Source organism: Arachis stenosperma, chromosome 6 (assembly GCF_014773155.1).
Source record: "Arachis stenosperma cultivar V10309 chromosome 6, arast.V10309.gnm1.PFL2, whole genome shotgun sequence".
Classification (NCBI taxonomy): domain Eukaryota; kingdom Viridiplantae; phylum Streptophyta; class Magnoliopsida; order Fabales; family Fabaceae; genus Arachis; species Arachis stenosperma.
In genome coordinates this window covers 54827830-54845023 of record NC_080382.1, presented here as the reverse complement: position 1 = coordinate 54845023, position 17194 = coordinate 54827830, and positions in this window count along the sequence as shown.

Genomic DNA, 17194 nt, shown 5'->3' with positions numbered 1-17194 from the left:
TTTTAAAGTGATTTTAAGCCATTCTTTAAGGTTTGCATCGATGCACACTCATCTTGCATCGATGCAAAGCATGCGACGACTTGTTGAATCGATGCAAAGATGTTTGCATCGATGCAACCTAGCTGAAAATTCAAATTTCAGCTTCAAAGACACATTTGCATCGATGCAAAGTGTTATGCATCGATGCAAATAATTCAAAAACATAAAAAACGGCTAGTTTTGATAAAAAGGCTCCATCCCATTAACTCCCCAACGTTTCTAAGGTTTGGGGAGTCTATAAATAGATGGATTGAAGCCTTATTTCAGAGACTTGATTTTTTGCAAAATATATTGTTCATATTCTTTCATTCTACACATTTTTTAAGGTGTTATAATACACAATTTGAGAGAGCAATATCAATTGGTTCAATAGTGCTAAACTTGTAATCATACACTCTTCTAGAGAGTACTCATTTCATCTCAACAATTCTTTGAGAATTGTTTTCTTGAACACTTTGTAAATTGGAGTGTGATCTCCAAGGTTGAGTCAAGAGTTATAAACACTATAGTCGGTGAGGATACCAAAGAGGTATACTAAGTACTCAAGGCAAATCTTAGAGAAGGTATCTCTAAGTGGAGTGGGTTAGTATACGAGTGGTGATCATATACCGTGAGGTGTTAGAAACTAAGGACTCGGATTGTAAAAGGTTTTGCGCGAGCACCTTGATGCTTGGCAATAGTGGAACTTCTCAATTGCGATTGAGAAAGAAAGTGGACGTAGGACAAGGATTGTGCCGAACCACTCTAAATAGCGTTTGCATCTCTCCAAACTCATCTCTTCAATATTATTGCCTTTTACCTTTGAGCAAATAAATTGTGATCGAAAAGTAGCTTCGTAAGTACTTAAGGAGTAGCTTAAGTCCGATTGGTGAAAAGCTTGATCAATTTATTTGAGTTAGTGTCTATTGGAAAGTAAAAGCTCCTTATAAATGCTTAGCAATTGAGTTAAGCTCTTGGAAAAATACTAGTACAATAACACTTTTGTATATTGTCTTTAACTTTCGCAAAAAGATTCATTGTTGTTGCAATACTCAATTCACCCCCCCTCTTGAGTAATTGTGCATAGGTTCTACATTAAACAGTGCATATGTCTTTTGATCTAGCTATTTATGAATGTTAAAACTGTTGGCTCTTAAAAGAATGATGAACAAAGAGAAATGTTATTGATGATCTGAAAAATCATGAAATTGATTCTTGAAGCAAGAAAAAGCAGTGAACAAGAAGAAGCTTGCGAAAAAAAATGGCGAAAAAAAAAATAGAAAGAAAAAGAAAAAGCAAGCAGAAAAAGCCAATAGCCCTTAAAACCAAAAGGCAAGGGTAAAAAGGATCCAAGGCTTTGAGCATCAATGGATAGGAGGGCCCAAGGAAATAAAATCCAGGCCTAAGCGGCTAAACCAAGCTGTCCCTAACCATGTGCTTGTGTCATGAAGGTCCAAGTGAAAAGCTTGAGACTGAGTGGTTAAAGTCGTGATCCAAAGCAAAAGAGTGTGCTTAAGAGCTCTGGACACCTCTAACTGGGGACTCTAGCAAAGCTGAGTCACAATCTGAAAAGGTTCACCCAGTTATGTGTCTGTGGCATTTATGTATCCGGTGGTAATACTGGAAAACAAAGTGCTTAGGGCCACGGCCAAGACTCATAAGTAGCTGTGTTCAAGAATCAACATGCTTAACTAGGAAAGTCAATAACACTATCCGAAATTCTAAGTTCCTAGAGAAGCCAATCATTCTAAACTTCAAAGGAAAAAGTGAGATGCCAAAACTGTTCAGAAGCAAAAAGCTACAAGTCCCGCTCATCTAATTAGAATTAATATTCATTGATATTCTGGAATTTATAGTATATTCTCTTCTTTTTATGCTATTTGATTTTCGGTTGCTTGAGGACAAGCAACAATTTAAGTTTGGTGTTGTGATGAGCGGATAATTTATACGCTTTTTGGCATTGTTTTTAGGTAGTTTTTAGTAAGTTCAAGCTACTTTTAGGGATGTTTTCATTAGTTTTTATGTTAAATTCACATTTCTGGACTTTACTATGAGTTTGTGTGTTTTTCTGTGATTTCAGGTAATTTCTGGCTGAAATTGAGGGACTTGAGCAAAACTCTGAAAAAGGCTGACAAAAGGATTGCTGATGCTGTTGGAATCCGACCTCCCTGCACTCAAAATGGATTTTCTGGAGCTACAGAATTCCAATAGGCGCGCTCTTAAAAGCGTTGGAAAGTAGACATCCAGGGATTTCCAGCAATATATAATAGTCCATACTTTATTCGGAAATTGACGACGTAACTTGGCGTTGAACGCCAAGTACATGCTGCTGTCTGGAGTTAAACGCCAGAAAAACGTCATGATCCGGAGTTGAACGCCCAAAACACGTCATAACTTGGAGTTCAACTCCAAGAGAAGCCTCAGCTTGTGGATAGATCAAGCTCAGCCCAAACATACACCAAGTGGGCCCCGGAAGTGGATTTATGCATCAATTACTTACTCATGTAAACCCTAGTAGCTAGTCTAGTATAAATAGGATAAGTTACTATTGTATTAGACATCTTTGGTCTCAGTTTTGTTTTATTCTTCATCTTAGGAGACTATTGATCACGTTTTGGGGGCTGGCCATTCGGCCATGCCTGAACCTTTCACTTATGTATTTTCAACAGTGGAGTTTCTGCACACCATAGATTAAGGGTGTGGAGCTCTGCTGTACCTCAAGTTTCAATACAATTACTATTACTTTCTATTCAATTCTCTTTTATTCTTATTCCAAGATATACGTTGCACTTAACTTTGATGAATGTGATGATCCGTGACACTCATCATCATTCTCACTTATGAATGCGCGTGATTGACAACCACTTCCGTTCTACCTTAGGCCGGGCGCATATCTCTTAGATTCCCCAACAGAATCTTCGTGGTATAAGCTAGAAAGATGGCGGCATTCATGAGGATCCGGAAAGTCTAACCTTGTCTGTGGTATTCCGAGTAGGATCCTGGGAATCTGGAAAGTCTACCTTGTCTGTGGTATTCCGAGTAGGATTCCGGTATTGAATGACTGTGACGAGCTTCAAACTCCTGAAGGCTGGGCGTTAGTGACAGACGCAAAAGAATCAATGGATTCTATTCCAACCTGATTGAGAACCGACAGATGATTAGCGGTGCTGTGACAGAGCATTTGGAACGTTTTCACTGAGAGGATGGGATGTAGCTATCAACCAAGGGTGATGCCTCCAGACGATTAGCCGTGCAGTGACACCGCATAGGACCATTTTTCCGAGAGGATTGAAAGTAGCCATTGATGATAGTGAAGCCCTACATACAGCTTGCCATGGAAAGGAGTAAGAAGGATTGGAAGAAAGAGTAGTGAAGTAGAGTTTCAAGAGGAGCACAGCATCTCCATGCACTTATCTGAAATTCCCACTATTAATCTACATAAGTATCTCTATCCCTTTTATTTTCTTTTTATTATCAATTATTCAAAAACCCATAAATCAATTTAATCTGCCTAACTGAGATTTACAAGGTGACCATAGCTTGCTTCATACCAACAATCTCTGTGGGATCGACCCTTACTCACGTAAGGTATTACTTGGACGACCCAGTACACTTGCTGGTTAGTTGAACGGAGTTATGAATTCAACTGGTGCCATAATAATGATTTCATACAAATACAAAAGAATATGGATCACAATTTCGTCCACCAAGTTTTTGGCGCCGTTGCCGAGGAACAATCAATTTCGAACAACAATTTCACAATTGTTTCCACACCACAATGGTGCCAAGTTTTAATCCGGCAACAACACCAAGTTTTTGGCGCCGTTGCCGGGGATTGTTCGAGTATGGACAACTGACGGTTCATCTTGTTGCTCAGATTAGGTAATTTTCTTTTCAAAAATCTTTTTCAAAATTTTTCTTTTTATTTTTTCGTTTTTCAAAACTATATTTTCAAAAAAAAATAATAAAAATACAAAAAAATCATAAAATTATAAAAACCAAAAATATTTTGTGTTTCTTGTTTGAGTCTTGAGTCAATTTTTAAGTTTGGTGTCAATTGCATGCTTTAAAAATTTTTCTTGCATTTTTTCGAAAATTTCATGCATTCATAGCGTTCTTCATGATCTTCAAGTTGTTCTTGGTAAGTCTTCTTGTTTGATCTTGATATTTTCTTGTCTTATGTCTTTTCTTGTTTTTCATATGCATCTTTGCATTCATATTTTCCATGCATTAAAGATTTCTAAGTTTGGTGTCTTGCATGTTTCCTTTGCATTAAAAATTTTTTTTCAAAAATATGTTCTTGATGTTCATCATGATCTTCAAAGTGTTCTTGGTGTTCATCTTGACATTCATAGCATTCTTGTATGCATCTTGTGTTTTGATCCAAAATTTTCATGTTTTGGGTCACTTTTGTGTTTTTCTCTCTCCTCATTAAAAATTCAAAAATAAAAAAAATCTTTTCCTTATTTCCCTCCAAATTTTCGAAATTTTGGGTTGACTTGGTCAAAAATTTTTAAAATTAGTTGTTTCTTACAAGTCAAGTCAAAATTTCAATTTTAAAAATCTTATCTTTTCAAAATCTTTTTCAAAATCATATCTTTTCAATTTTTTTTTATTATTTTCGAAAATTTCAAAAATATTTTTCAAATTATTTTCAAAATCTTTTCCTTATCTTTACATCATATTTTCAAAAATTCACTAATAATTAATGTGATTGATTCAAAAATTTGAAGTTTGTTACTTTCTTGTTAAGAAAGGTTCAATCTTTAAGTTCTAGAATCTTATCTTGTAGTTTCTTGTTAGTGAAGTAAATAATTTCAAAATTTTTGAATTAAATCTTTTTATCTTTTATTTGATCTTTTTCAAAAATTTTATCTTTTTCAAAATTTGATTTCAAAATATCTTATCTAACTTATTATCTTCTTATCTTTTTCAATTTTGATTTCAAATCTTTTTCAATCAACTAACTAACTTTTTGTTTGTTTCTTATCTTTTTCAAAACCACCTAACTACTTTTCCCTCTTCAATTTTTGAAAATACCTCTCTCTTTTTCAAAAATTCTTTTTAATTAATTAATTGTTTTAAATTTTAATTTCAATTATATTTTATCTTGAATTTTTCGAAAATTACTAACCTCTTTTTCAAAATTATTTTCGAAATTTCCCTTCTCTTTTCTTCTTCTATTTAATTATTTAATTACTAACACTTCTCTTCACCTCTCTCCATCTAATTATCCGAATCCCCTCTTCTACATTCTTCTCCCCTTTCTTCTTCTACTAACATAAAGGAATCTCTATACTGTGACATAGAGGATTCCTCTTTCTTTTCTTGTTTTCTTCTCTTTCATATGAGCAGGAACAGGGAAAAAGGCACTCTTGTTGAAATTGATCCAGAACCTGAAAGGACTCTGAAGAGAAAATTAAGAGAAACTAAATTACAACAATCCAGAAACAACCTTTCAGAAATTTTCGAACAAGAGAAGGAGATGGCAGCCGAAAATAATAATAATAATGCAAGGAGAATGCTTGGTGACTTCACAAAGCCAACGTCCAAATTTGATGGAAGAAGCATCTCCATTCCTGCCATTGGAGCCAACAACTTTGAGCTTAAGCCTCAACTAGTTGCCTTAATGCAACAAAACTGCAAGTTTTAAGGACTTCCATCTGAAGATCCTTATCAGTTTTTAACTGAGTTCTTGCAGATCTGTGAGACTATAAAGACGAATGGAGTTGATCCTGAAGTCTACAGACTCATGCTTTTCCCTTTTGCTGTAAGAGACAGAGCTAGAATATGGTTGGATTCACAACCCAAGGATAGCCTGGACTCCTGGGATAAGCTGGTCACTGCCTTCTTGGATAAATTCTTTCCTCCTCAAAAGCTGAGCAAGCTGAGAGTGGATGTTCAAACCTTCAAACAAAAACATGGTGAATCCCTCTATGAAGCTTGGGAAAGATACAAGCAGCTGACCAAAAGATGTCCATCTGACATGTTTTCAGAATGGACCATATTAGATATATTCTATTATGGCCTCTCTGAATTTTCGAAAATGTCATTGGACCATTCTGCAGGTGGATCTATTCACCTAAAGAAAACGCCTGAAGAGGCTCAAGAACTCATTGACATGGTTGCAAACAACCAATTCATGTACACTTCTGAAAGGAACTCAGTGAATAATGGGATACCTCAGAAGAAAGGAGTTCTTGAAATTGATGCTCTGAATACCATATTGGCTCAGAACAAAGTGTTGACTCAACAGGTCAACATGATCTCTCAAAATCTGAATGGATGGCAACATGCATCCAACAGTACTAAAGAGACAGCTTCTGAAGAAGCTTATGATCCTGAGAACCCTGCCATGGCAGAGGTTAATTACATGGGTGAACCTTATGGAAACACCTATAACTGATCATGGAGAAATCATCCAAATTTCTCATGAAAGGATCAACAAAAACCTCAACAAGGTTTTAACAATGGTGGACGCAATAGGCTGAGCAATAGCAAGCCATATCCATCATCTTCTCAGCAACAGACAGAGAATTCTGAACAAAACACTTCTAATTTAGCCAATATAGTCTCTGATCTGTCAAAGGCCACTTTCAGTTTCATGAATGAAACAAGATCCTCCATTAGAAATTTGGAGGCACAAGTGGGCCAGTTGAGTAAGAAAGTCATTGAAACTCCTCCCAGTATTCTCCCAAGTAATACAGAAGAGAATCCAAAAGGAGAGTGCAAGGCCATTGATGTGATCAATGTGGCCGAATGCACAAGGGAGGAAGAGGACAAAAATCCTAGTGAGGAAGACCTCCTGGGACGCCCCTCAAGTAAGAAGGAGTTTCCTATTAAGGATCCAAAGGAATCTAAGGTTCATACAGAGACCATAGAGATTCCATTAAATCTCCTTCTGCCATTCATGAGCTCTGAAGACTATTCTTCCTCTGAAGAGGATGAAGATGTGACTGGAGAGCAAGTTGCTCAATACTTAGGAGCTATCATGAAGCTGAATGCCAAGTTGTTTGGTAATGAGATTTGGGAAAGTGAACCTCCCTTGCTCATTAGTGAACTAGATACTTGGATTCAGAAAACTCTACCTCAAAAGAAACAAGATCCTGGCAAGTTCCTAATACCTTGTACCATAGGCACCATGACCTTTGAAAAAGCTCTGTGTGATCTAGGGTCAGGGATAAATCTTATGCCACTCTCTGTAATGGAGAAGCTGGGGATCATTGAGGTACAGCCTGCCTTGTTCTCATTACAATTGGCTGACAAGTCATTGAGACACGCTTATGGAATAGTAGAGGACGTGTTAGTAAAGGTTGAAGGCCTTTACATCCCTGCTGATTTCATAATCTTAGATACTAGGAAGGAAGAGGATGAATGCATCATCCTTGGAAGACCTTTCCTAGCCACAGCAGAAGCTGTGATAGATGTCAACAGAGGTGAATTAGTCCTTCAATTGAATGGGGACTACCTTGTGTTTAAGGCACATGGCCATCCCTCTGTGACAAAAGAGAGTAAGCATGAAGAGCTTCTCTCAGTTCAGAGTCAAGAAGAGCCCCCACAGTCAAACTCTAAGTTTGGTGTTGGGAGGCCACAACCAAACTCTAAGTTTGGTGTTAAGACCCCATATCCAAACTCTAAGTTTGGTGTTGGGACTATACAATATTGACCTGATCACCTTGTGGCTCCATGAGAGCCACTGTCAAGCTATTGACATTAAAGAAGCGCTTGTTGGGAGGCAACCCAATTTTATTTATCTAATTTTTATTTTATTGTTATTTTGTGTTTTATTAGGTACATGATCATGAGGAGTCACGAAAAAATCATAAAAATTAAAAACAGAGTCAAAAACAGCAGAAGAAAAAATTTACACCCTGGAGGACGCACAGGCTGGCGTTCAACGCCAGTAAGATGCATCTGGCCGGCGTTCAACGCCAGAACAGAGCATCATTCTGGCGCTGAATGCCAGAAACAAGCAACATTCTGGCGCTGAACGCCAGGAATGTGCCCAAAGAAGAAAAGCTGGCGCTGAACGCCAGTAACAAGCATCAAACTGGCGTTCAACGCCAGAAACATGCTCTACATGGGCGTTGAACACCCAGAATGTGCACCACACGGCGTTTAAACGCCAGAATGGTGTGCCAAGGCATTTTACATGCCTATTTGGTGCAGGAATGGAATTCCTTGACACCTCAGGACCTGTGGACCCCACAGGACCACCTCAGGACCTGTGGACCCCACAGGATCCCCACCTAACATATTCCCACCTTACCTCTTAATTCTAGTTTTTGTGATTACTCTTCCCCATGTCACACTTCCCAACAACTTTCACTAATCACCTCAATTCCTCTTCCCAACTACCCCATTCACCACTCACATCCTTCCACTCTTCCCCATAAACCCCACCTACCTTCAAAATTCAAAAACTTTTTCCCACCCATTCCCACCCTAAATGGCCGAATCCACACTACCCCCTCTCCCTATAAATACCCTTCCATTCTACTTCATTTTCACACAACACAAACCCCTCTTCTCCCACTTAGCCGAACCTACTCCTCTCCCTCTCCTCCATATTTTCTTCTTCTTCTTCTTCTCTTCTTTCTTTTATTGCTCGAGGGCGAGCAATATTTTAAGTTTGGTGTGGTAAAAGCATAAGCTTTTTTTTTTGTTTTTCCATTACCAATGGCACCTAAGGCCGGAGTATCCTCTAGAAAAGGAAAAGGGAAGACAAAAGCTTCCACCTCCGAGTCATGGGAGATGGAAAGATTCATCTCTAAGAGCCATCAAGACCACTTCTATGATGTTGTGGCAAAGAAGAAGGTGATCCCTGAGGTCCCTTTCAAGCTCAAGAAAAATGAGTATCCGGAGATCCGACATGAAATCCAAAGAAGAGGTTGGGAAGTCCTAGCCAACCCCATACAACAAGTCGGAATCTTAATGGTTCAAGAGTTCTATGCCAATGCATGGATCACTAGGAACCATGATCAAAGTATGAACCTGTTCATACCCTGACCGAGCTCCTCCAACTCGGCAAAATCCATGAAAGGTCCGACCTCGTCCCAAGGCCCACGCCTGAGGTCGGACCTCGGACAATAAAGCTAAGAAGGCCCATCAAAAGGAACGCAGCCCAAAACCTAAAGGCCGAAAAAGGCCTAGGAAAGGCGGTTCCACAAAGATAGAGGTAAAACTCCCAAAAGATAAGATAAGATAAGAATATCTTATCCAGGGAAGATCACGACCAACTACTATAAATACACTGGAGCACCCAGGTATGGCATTCATTCCACATTCTACACATATCTGCTTGGACCCATGCTAACTTAAGCATCGGAGTGTCATTGCAGGTACAACCACCAACCGCCAACACATCAAGCTCGGGTCCCTGACCCCCACCTCGGGCATCTCCAGACGACCGAGCTACACGTTTCAGGTAACCCTCGGAACATTGGCGCCGTTGCCGGGGACCTGGAAGTCATCCCTTTACCATGGCGGACGACCCTCTCAACAATGACCACGCTGCATCAGAACAAGAAGAGGAAGTTGACACCGGAGAACGACCGGACAGCCCTCTGTCACCACGCACTCCAGGAGGAAACAAACAGAATCGCCCAAAGACATCACTCCCAAACAAGGATCCACAAAATCCCGAAAAAGAAAAGAGCTCGGAAATTCTAGAAGCAGTCCGGGCACAACAAAACCGACTGAAACAACTCGAAGAGGACATAAAGAAGCAAAAAGAAACTGAACAAGATCTGAGAAGGGAGGCTCGCAAGCGCAGAGAATTAGAAGAAAAACTGCGAAAAATAGAGGCCAACCTGAAAGATCGGACAGAACGCGACACCACCCCTGAAGACAGCCATGATCCCTTCACGCAAGAGATCATGAAGGAGAAGGTACCGCGAAACTTCAAACCACCCGATATGGATCTCTACGACGGCACCACCGATCCAAGTCACCACCTCAGCAACTTCAGAAGCAGAATGTACCTAGTTGACGCCTCCGACGCGATTCGGTGCAAAGCCTTCCCCACCACTCTCACCAAGTCAGCCATGAAGTGGTTCGACAACCTGCCACCAAGATCAATCACCAGCTTTGAAGACCTAACCAGAAAATTCCTAACAAGGTTCTCCATTCAAAAGGACAAGGCAAAACATGCCCCCAGTCTACTCGGGATCAAACAAGGTAACCAAGAAACTCTCCGAGAATACATGGAGCGATTCAACAAAGCCTGCCTGGACATACAACACTTGCCCACTGAAGCGGCCATCATGGGACTAGCAAACGGCCTAAAAGAGGGACCGTTAAGCCAATCCCTATCCAAACGATACCCGACCTCCCTATACGAGGTACAGGAGCGGGCAGAAAAATATATCAACATGGAGGAAACCTCCCAGCTAAGAGACTCTTCTAGGAAGGAATCAACCTACCCACTCCGAGATCGAGATCGGGAACAGAAGAAGAAAGAAGAACCCAACTCGGACAAGCCACGGAAGTACCACAACTACACCCCCCTCCGAGTCTCCCTGGTAGACGTCTACAGAGAAGTATGCCACACCGAAAAAATTCCACCGCCCCGACCTTTAAAACACAAGAGAGCGGGGAGATATCGGTCCGAATACTGTGAATATCACAAGCTCTACGGTCATTCTACTAACGACTGCTACGACCTAAAAAACGTTATAGAAAAGCTAGCCAGAGAAGGAAAACTCGACAGATACATAGCAGAGAAAGGAGAAGAGACCAGGAAGAGGAGGCGGGGAGATAACGAAGATCGGGCCGAACAAACCCCACGAACCCCCGAAAGGCACGTTCACATGATAAATGGAGGGTTTGCAGGCGGAGGAACATCCCGATCCTCGCGAAAAAGACACCTCAAAGAAGTCTACCACGTCCGAGAAAACAGTCCCCTGCCCGAACTACCTACTATCTCGTTTACCCGAGAAGATGCTCAAGGGATAATACCCGGGCACGACGATCCAATGGTAATCACCATTATCCTAGCAAACGCCAACTTACATCGAACCCTGATTGACCAGGGAAGCTCAGCAGATATCCTGTTCAAAACGGCCTTCGACAAGCTCGGACTTGAAGAAAAAGAACTAAAGGCCTATCCCACCGACCTATTTGGGCTAGGGGATACCCCAATTCATCCCTTAGGATACGTCTCGCTACACACTACCTTTGGAAGAGGCGAGCAATCTAAAACATTAAACATCGACTACATTATAGTCGACGTCACTTCAGCATACAATGCCCTCATTGGGCGACCAACCCTAAATAGACTGGCAGCTATAGTCTCAACCCCACACCTCTGTATGAAGTTCCCTACCGCAAAAGGAATCGCTACCCTAAAAGGCGACCAAAAACTAGCACGGCGATGTTACAACGAAAGCCTGAGCCTAAAAGGAAAAGAGATCAACACAATAGAACTCGGGTGAGTTCAAGCCCGAGAAGATCTTCGGCCGCAACCAGAGGGAGAAACCGAAAGAGTCCAGATCGGGAACACATCTGAAAAAGTAACAAACATAGGAGCAAACCTCGAAGCAGGCCTAAAAGAGGAACTCATAACCCTCTTAAAAGAAAATTCCGACCTCTTCGCCTGGAAAGCCTCCGACATGCCAGGCATAAGCCCCGACCTGATGTGCCATAAGCTATCAGTGTACCCGGGATCCCGACCTGTCCAACAAAGACGCAGGAAGCTCGGACCCGAACGCATGCAAGCAATAGAAGAACAAGTACAAGCACTACTAGATGCAGGGTTCATTAGGGAAGTAAAATACCCCCTATGGCTCGCAAACGTGGTCCTGGTGAAAAAGCCCAATGGAAAATGGAGGATGTGCGTCGATTACACGGATCTCAACAAAGCCTGCCCCAAAGACCCATATCCACTACCAAACATCGACGCCTTAGTAGACGCAGCCTCAGGCTATAGATATCTCTCCTTCATGGATGCATACTCGGGATACAATCAAATCCCGATGTACGGACCCGACCAAGAAAAAACCTCGTTCATAACCCCGAGGGCAAACTACTGCTACGTAGTAATGCCCTTCGGGCTGAAAAACGCAGGGGCAACCAACCAGAGGCTAATGAACAAAGTGTTCTCAGAGCACATCGGACTACAACTGGAGGTGTACGTCGATGACATGCTGGTAAAAACACAAGAAGACAGAAACCTGCTGACCGACCTCACCAGTGTCTTCGGCACCCTCAGAAAACACAACATGAGACTTAACCCGACGAAGTGCACCTTCGCCGCAGAAGCCGGAAAATTCTTAGGCTTCATGCTGACTCAAAGGGGCATCGAAGCAAACCCGGACAAATGCCAAGCGATACTCAATATGAAGAGCCCGACGTGTGTCAAAGAAGTACAACAACTGAATGGAAGGCTGGCCGCCCTATCAAGATTCTTGGCAGGATCAGCGATAAAATCACTACCTCTCTACTCACTCCTAAAGAAAGGGAAACCCTTCTCATGGACCCCGGAGTGCGAAAAAGCCTTTCAAGAATTCAAAGAATTCCTCGGGCAGCCACCAATCCTAACCCGACCTTTAAAAGGGGAAGAGCTCGTACTATACCTCTCGGTCGGACATCGAGCAGTCGCTTCAGCATTAACACGAGAAAATGACCAAGGACAACACCCCATATACTTTGTAAGCAAGGCACTACAAGGGGCCGAATTAAACTATCAGAAAATAGAAAAATTCGCCTACGCCCTAGTGTTCACAGCTCGGAGGCTCCGTCCCGACTTTCAAGCCCACACCATCAAAGTCCGGACAAACCAACCCATGAGACACATCCTACAAAAAACAGACCTAGCGGGACGAATCCTACAATGGGCGGTGGAACTGTCCGAGTTCGACCTCCACTATGAAGCCCGGACTGCCATAAAATCTCAGTATCTAGCCGACTTCGTCGCAGAATACACTGAGACCCCTGGAACCCCACTCTCATGGAACCTGTATGTCGACGGATCCTCAAACAAAACAGGAAGTGGAGCAGGGGTTATACTCGAAAGCGACCAAGGAACGCGGATAGAACTATCCCTAAAATTCGAGTTCCAGGCTTCGAACAACCAAGCCGAATACGAGGCCCTACTAGCAGGCCTAAAACTAGCCGAAGAAGTCGGAGCCCAGAGAATCACGATCTTCAGCGACTCCCAGGTCGTCACGTCACAAGTAAATGGAAGCTACCAGGCCAAAGACCCAACTATGAAAAAATACCTGGACCAAACACAAGCACAACTACGCCACTTTTCAGAAATACAGATCCAGCACATACCTCGGGAACAAAACGCCCGGGCAGACGCCCTCTCAAAGCTCGCCAGCACCAAGCCCGGAGGCAACAACAGAAGTCTCCTCCAGGAGACCTTACAATCTCCCTCCGTGATAAGAGAGGAAGAAACGCTAAATATATCCAACCAACAGCAAGGATGGATGACCCCATACTCAACTACCTGAAGTCGGGAACCCTCCCCACCGAAAGAAAGGAAGCTAAAAGACTCACGAAAGACGCCCAGAATTATACACTAATTCACGACGTATTATACAGAAGAGGATTCTCAATCCCCCTCCTTAGGTGCGTCCCGACCTCAGAAACAAAGAGCGTCCTCGAAGAAGTCCACGGAGGCATGTGTGGGAACCATCTCGGAGCTCGGGCATTATCCAAGAAAGTAGTCCGAGCCGGGTTCTACTGGCCGACCTTGCAAAGAGACGCAACGGAATTTGTGAAAATATGCCCCCCCTGCCAAAGACACGCCAATTTTCACAAAGCACCACCCGAAGACCTTATCAGCATCACCGCACCATGGCCCTTCGCAAAATGGGGACTTGACCTACTCGGCCCGTTCCCCCAAGGACCGGGGCAAGTCAAATACCTCATAGTAGGGGTCGACTACTTCACAAAGTGGATCGATGCTGAACCCTTAGCCACCATTACGGCTCAGAAAAGTCGCAAATTCCTATACAAAAACATTGTCACAAGGTTCGGAGTCCCCTACTCCATCACAACAGACAACGGAACACAGTTCACAGACACAAGTTTTCAAAACTTGGTGGCCGAACTAAAAATCAAACAACAATTCACCTCAGTCGAGCACCCGCAAGCCAATGGACAAGCAGAAGCTGCAAATAAAGTCATCTTGGCCGGGTTAAAACGGAGACTCCAAGAAGCCAAAGGGGCATGGGCCGAAGAGCTCCCCCAGGTGCTATGGGCATATCGGACAACTCCACACTCTACAACGGGAGAATCGCCATTCCGACTATCTTACGGGATGGAGGCAATGATTCCTATCGAAATAGAGGAAAGGTCACCCAGAGTCATCTTCTACAGCGAAGAAGATAACCCGCAGGCACAAAAGGAAGAACTCGACCTCCTCCCCGAGGTCCGAGAAAGAGCCCGGATCCGAGAAGAAGCCTTAAAACGGCGAACGGCCCTCAGATACAATCAGAGAGTAATAAAGCAAAGCTTCTCCATTCACGACCTGATTCTAATCCGAAATGACATCGGAACACAAAAGTCGGGAGAAGGAAAGCTAGCTGCAAATTGGAAAGGACCCTACAAGGTAACGGAAGTCTTAGGGACAGGCTATTACAAAGTATCCGACCTAGAAGGCAATGAGCTGCCCAGGGCCTGGCACGCCTGTAATCTAAGACGGTACTACAGCTAGAAAAACTTAACCCGAGGTGTACTCTTTTTCCCTACAAGGGTTTTTTAATGAGACACCCGGTTAAGTAAGACACCCGACCTAGTCAAGGGTAAAACACTCTGTAAATATTCTTTCTTTTTTAATACTAATCAAATTTCTCTATTTTCTTTTCTTCTTCCTCATGATGAAACAAATCAAAGTACCCCGCCAAGGCGCATTAATTTATGCTCGGCAAAACGCAAAAAATCATTTGCCAAAAAGACCGCACAAGGTCGGCAAAGATAAAGCGACGAGGTTCAAATTAATGTGAGAAGTTATAAAGTAACTCTGAAAAGGTTCAAAAAGCCAAATAAAAGAGATTACAAAAATAACTTAAAAGGCCGACCAACGACAAGGTCGGACCCAACAAAGGGAAGTACTCGAACACCCGAGGTCCGAGGAAAAACCCGGATCCAAGAAAGAAGCCTTAAAGCGGCAAAAGCCAAGGTTTCGAAAACGCTTACTAAAAGTTGCTATACAAGAACAACTAAAAAGTACAAGCGAAAAAACGAAATCAAAGGAAGAGGCAAAGCCAAGATTTCGAAAACGCTTACTAAAAGTTGCTATACAAGAACAACTAAAAAGTACAAGCGAAAAAACGAATTCAAAGGAAGAGGCAAAGCCAAGATTTCGAAAACGCTTGCTAAAAAGTTGCTATACAAAAACAACTAAAAAGTACAAGCGAAAAAACGAAATCAAAGGAAGAGGCAAAGCAAAGTTTCAAAGCGCTAGCTAAAAAAGTTGTTATCCAAAAACAACTAAAAAAGCATAAAAGCGGAACAAAAAGTCAAAACGTGAATAAAACACCATAAAGCTAAAAAGTTACTACAAGTAGCTAAAAGCAAAAAGGTGTCCAAAGCGTTCACAGAAACCATCCAAAAGCAAAAGAGCCCACAGGCCGGGCAAAAAACCAAAAATAAAAGATTACAGAGGATCAAGGTCCTTTCCGGACTCCACATCAACAGAAGGCTGCGGAGGAAACATAGAAATCGGGACTGCATCAACGGCACCGTCATCCCGGCTTGAAACCTCCACACCAGATCCATCCCCGGCCAAAGGTGAAGTCGGGTCCGCAACCGGAACCTTAAGGTCGGACACCGGAACCTTGGGATCGGACACTGGAACCTCATCCTCATTGGGAGCAGGAACAATCTTTCCCTCCACAACAACGTTATCCGTACTAAATAAGCTCAGATCCAGGTCAGGAGCAAGAACCCGGACCTGAGCCTTCAAATTCTCGAACATAGCATCCATACCCTTAGCCACATGGCCTTCCAGCTCGTAAAAATCATCCTGAGCAGATTGCAACTTCTCCCTTGTCTCCACAAGCTCGGCATATATCCGAGTATAATTCTCCGTCGCCGCCTTCGCCATCTCCTCGGACGCTTTCGCTGCCGCCACAGCCGCGGTAGCTTTAGCTTTCTCCTTCTCCAAAGAGGCCTCCAGCTCCGTAATCCTAGCAGCCTTCAGCTCACTAATCTTCTCGAACTCGGACTGAGCCTTCTCAAGTCGGGAGCTGGTCGCGCCAATGGGGGATTTCTTGAACTCCCGGGCAATAGCAGCATGAAGACTGGCCATCCGAACACAACTCCGCGCCATATACTGAAAATGATGCTCCATAGACACGTCATCAGTAGAGATAAAAGTCTGAGGGAGAATATGCTGTTCAATCCAACCGAGAGCATCGAAATCCTTATCATTAAAACCCGCAAGCTCTTGAGAGGTCTTCTGCTTCTTGGGGGGAGGACCCGAGAACGGGGGAGGAGAAGAGGTAGCAGGCCCGGAGGTCGGAGGATCTTGACTTATAGCTCGGAACTGGGGAGTCGGAATAGTCTTTGACCGAGTCTGAACACCCACAGTAGTCTTCTGCGGAGAAGATCGGGCAGAAGCCGCCCCAGCCTCGATATTTCGAGCAGCCACAGATTTCTTCGTCCGACGAAGAAACTTCATGGAATCCGCCTGAGAAGACATCTCTACAGAAATAAAAAGAAAAGGATTACCACAACAGAAATTCCACCAAAACAAGCAAAACCAAAATACTAAGAAAAGATGAATCTCGAAGAGGTCGGGAACTACCTAACTCGGAACGGAGAAGGCTTGGATCTCCCAACATTTTCTTCGTGTCCAAGTGAGGTGCCCGACCCCATAAACTGCTCACCACACCCACAAAAGCCTGCTCCACCTCATCTAGACTCTCAAAAGTATACTTAGCAGACACTACATTCTCCTGCCAACAAAGAGGAAAAGAAGGCTCCCCACTCTCATCTAGAAAGAAAGGTCGGACGTCTCCAGTAGCCCGAACCTTGAAATAAAAATTCTTAAAATCATGAAAGGACTCATCATACAGGGTACAAAACTTCCTTCCCTGGTTAGCCCTAAAAGAAACCCAAGATACCTTCCCTCCACCCGACCCCGGCTTCGTCAACACAAACAAATAGGAAAATAAAGCAAGTGAGGGAGAGACGCCCAAAAACTGACACAAAAGTTGAAACA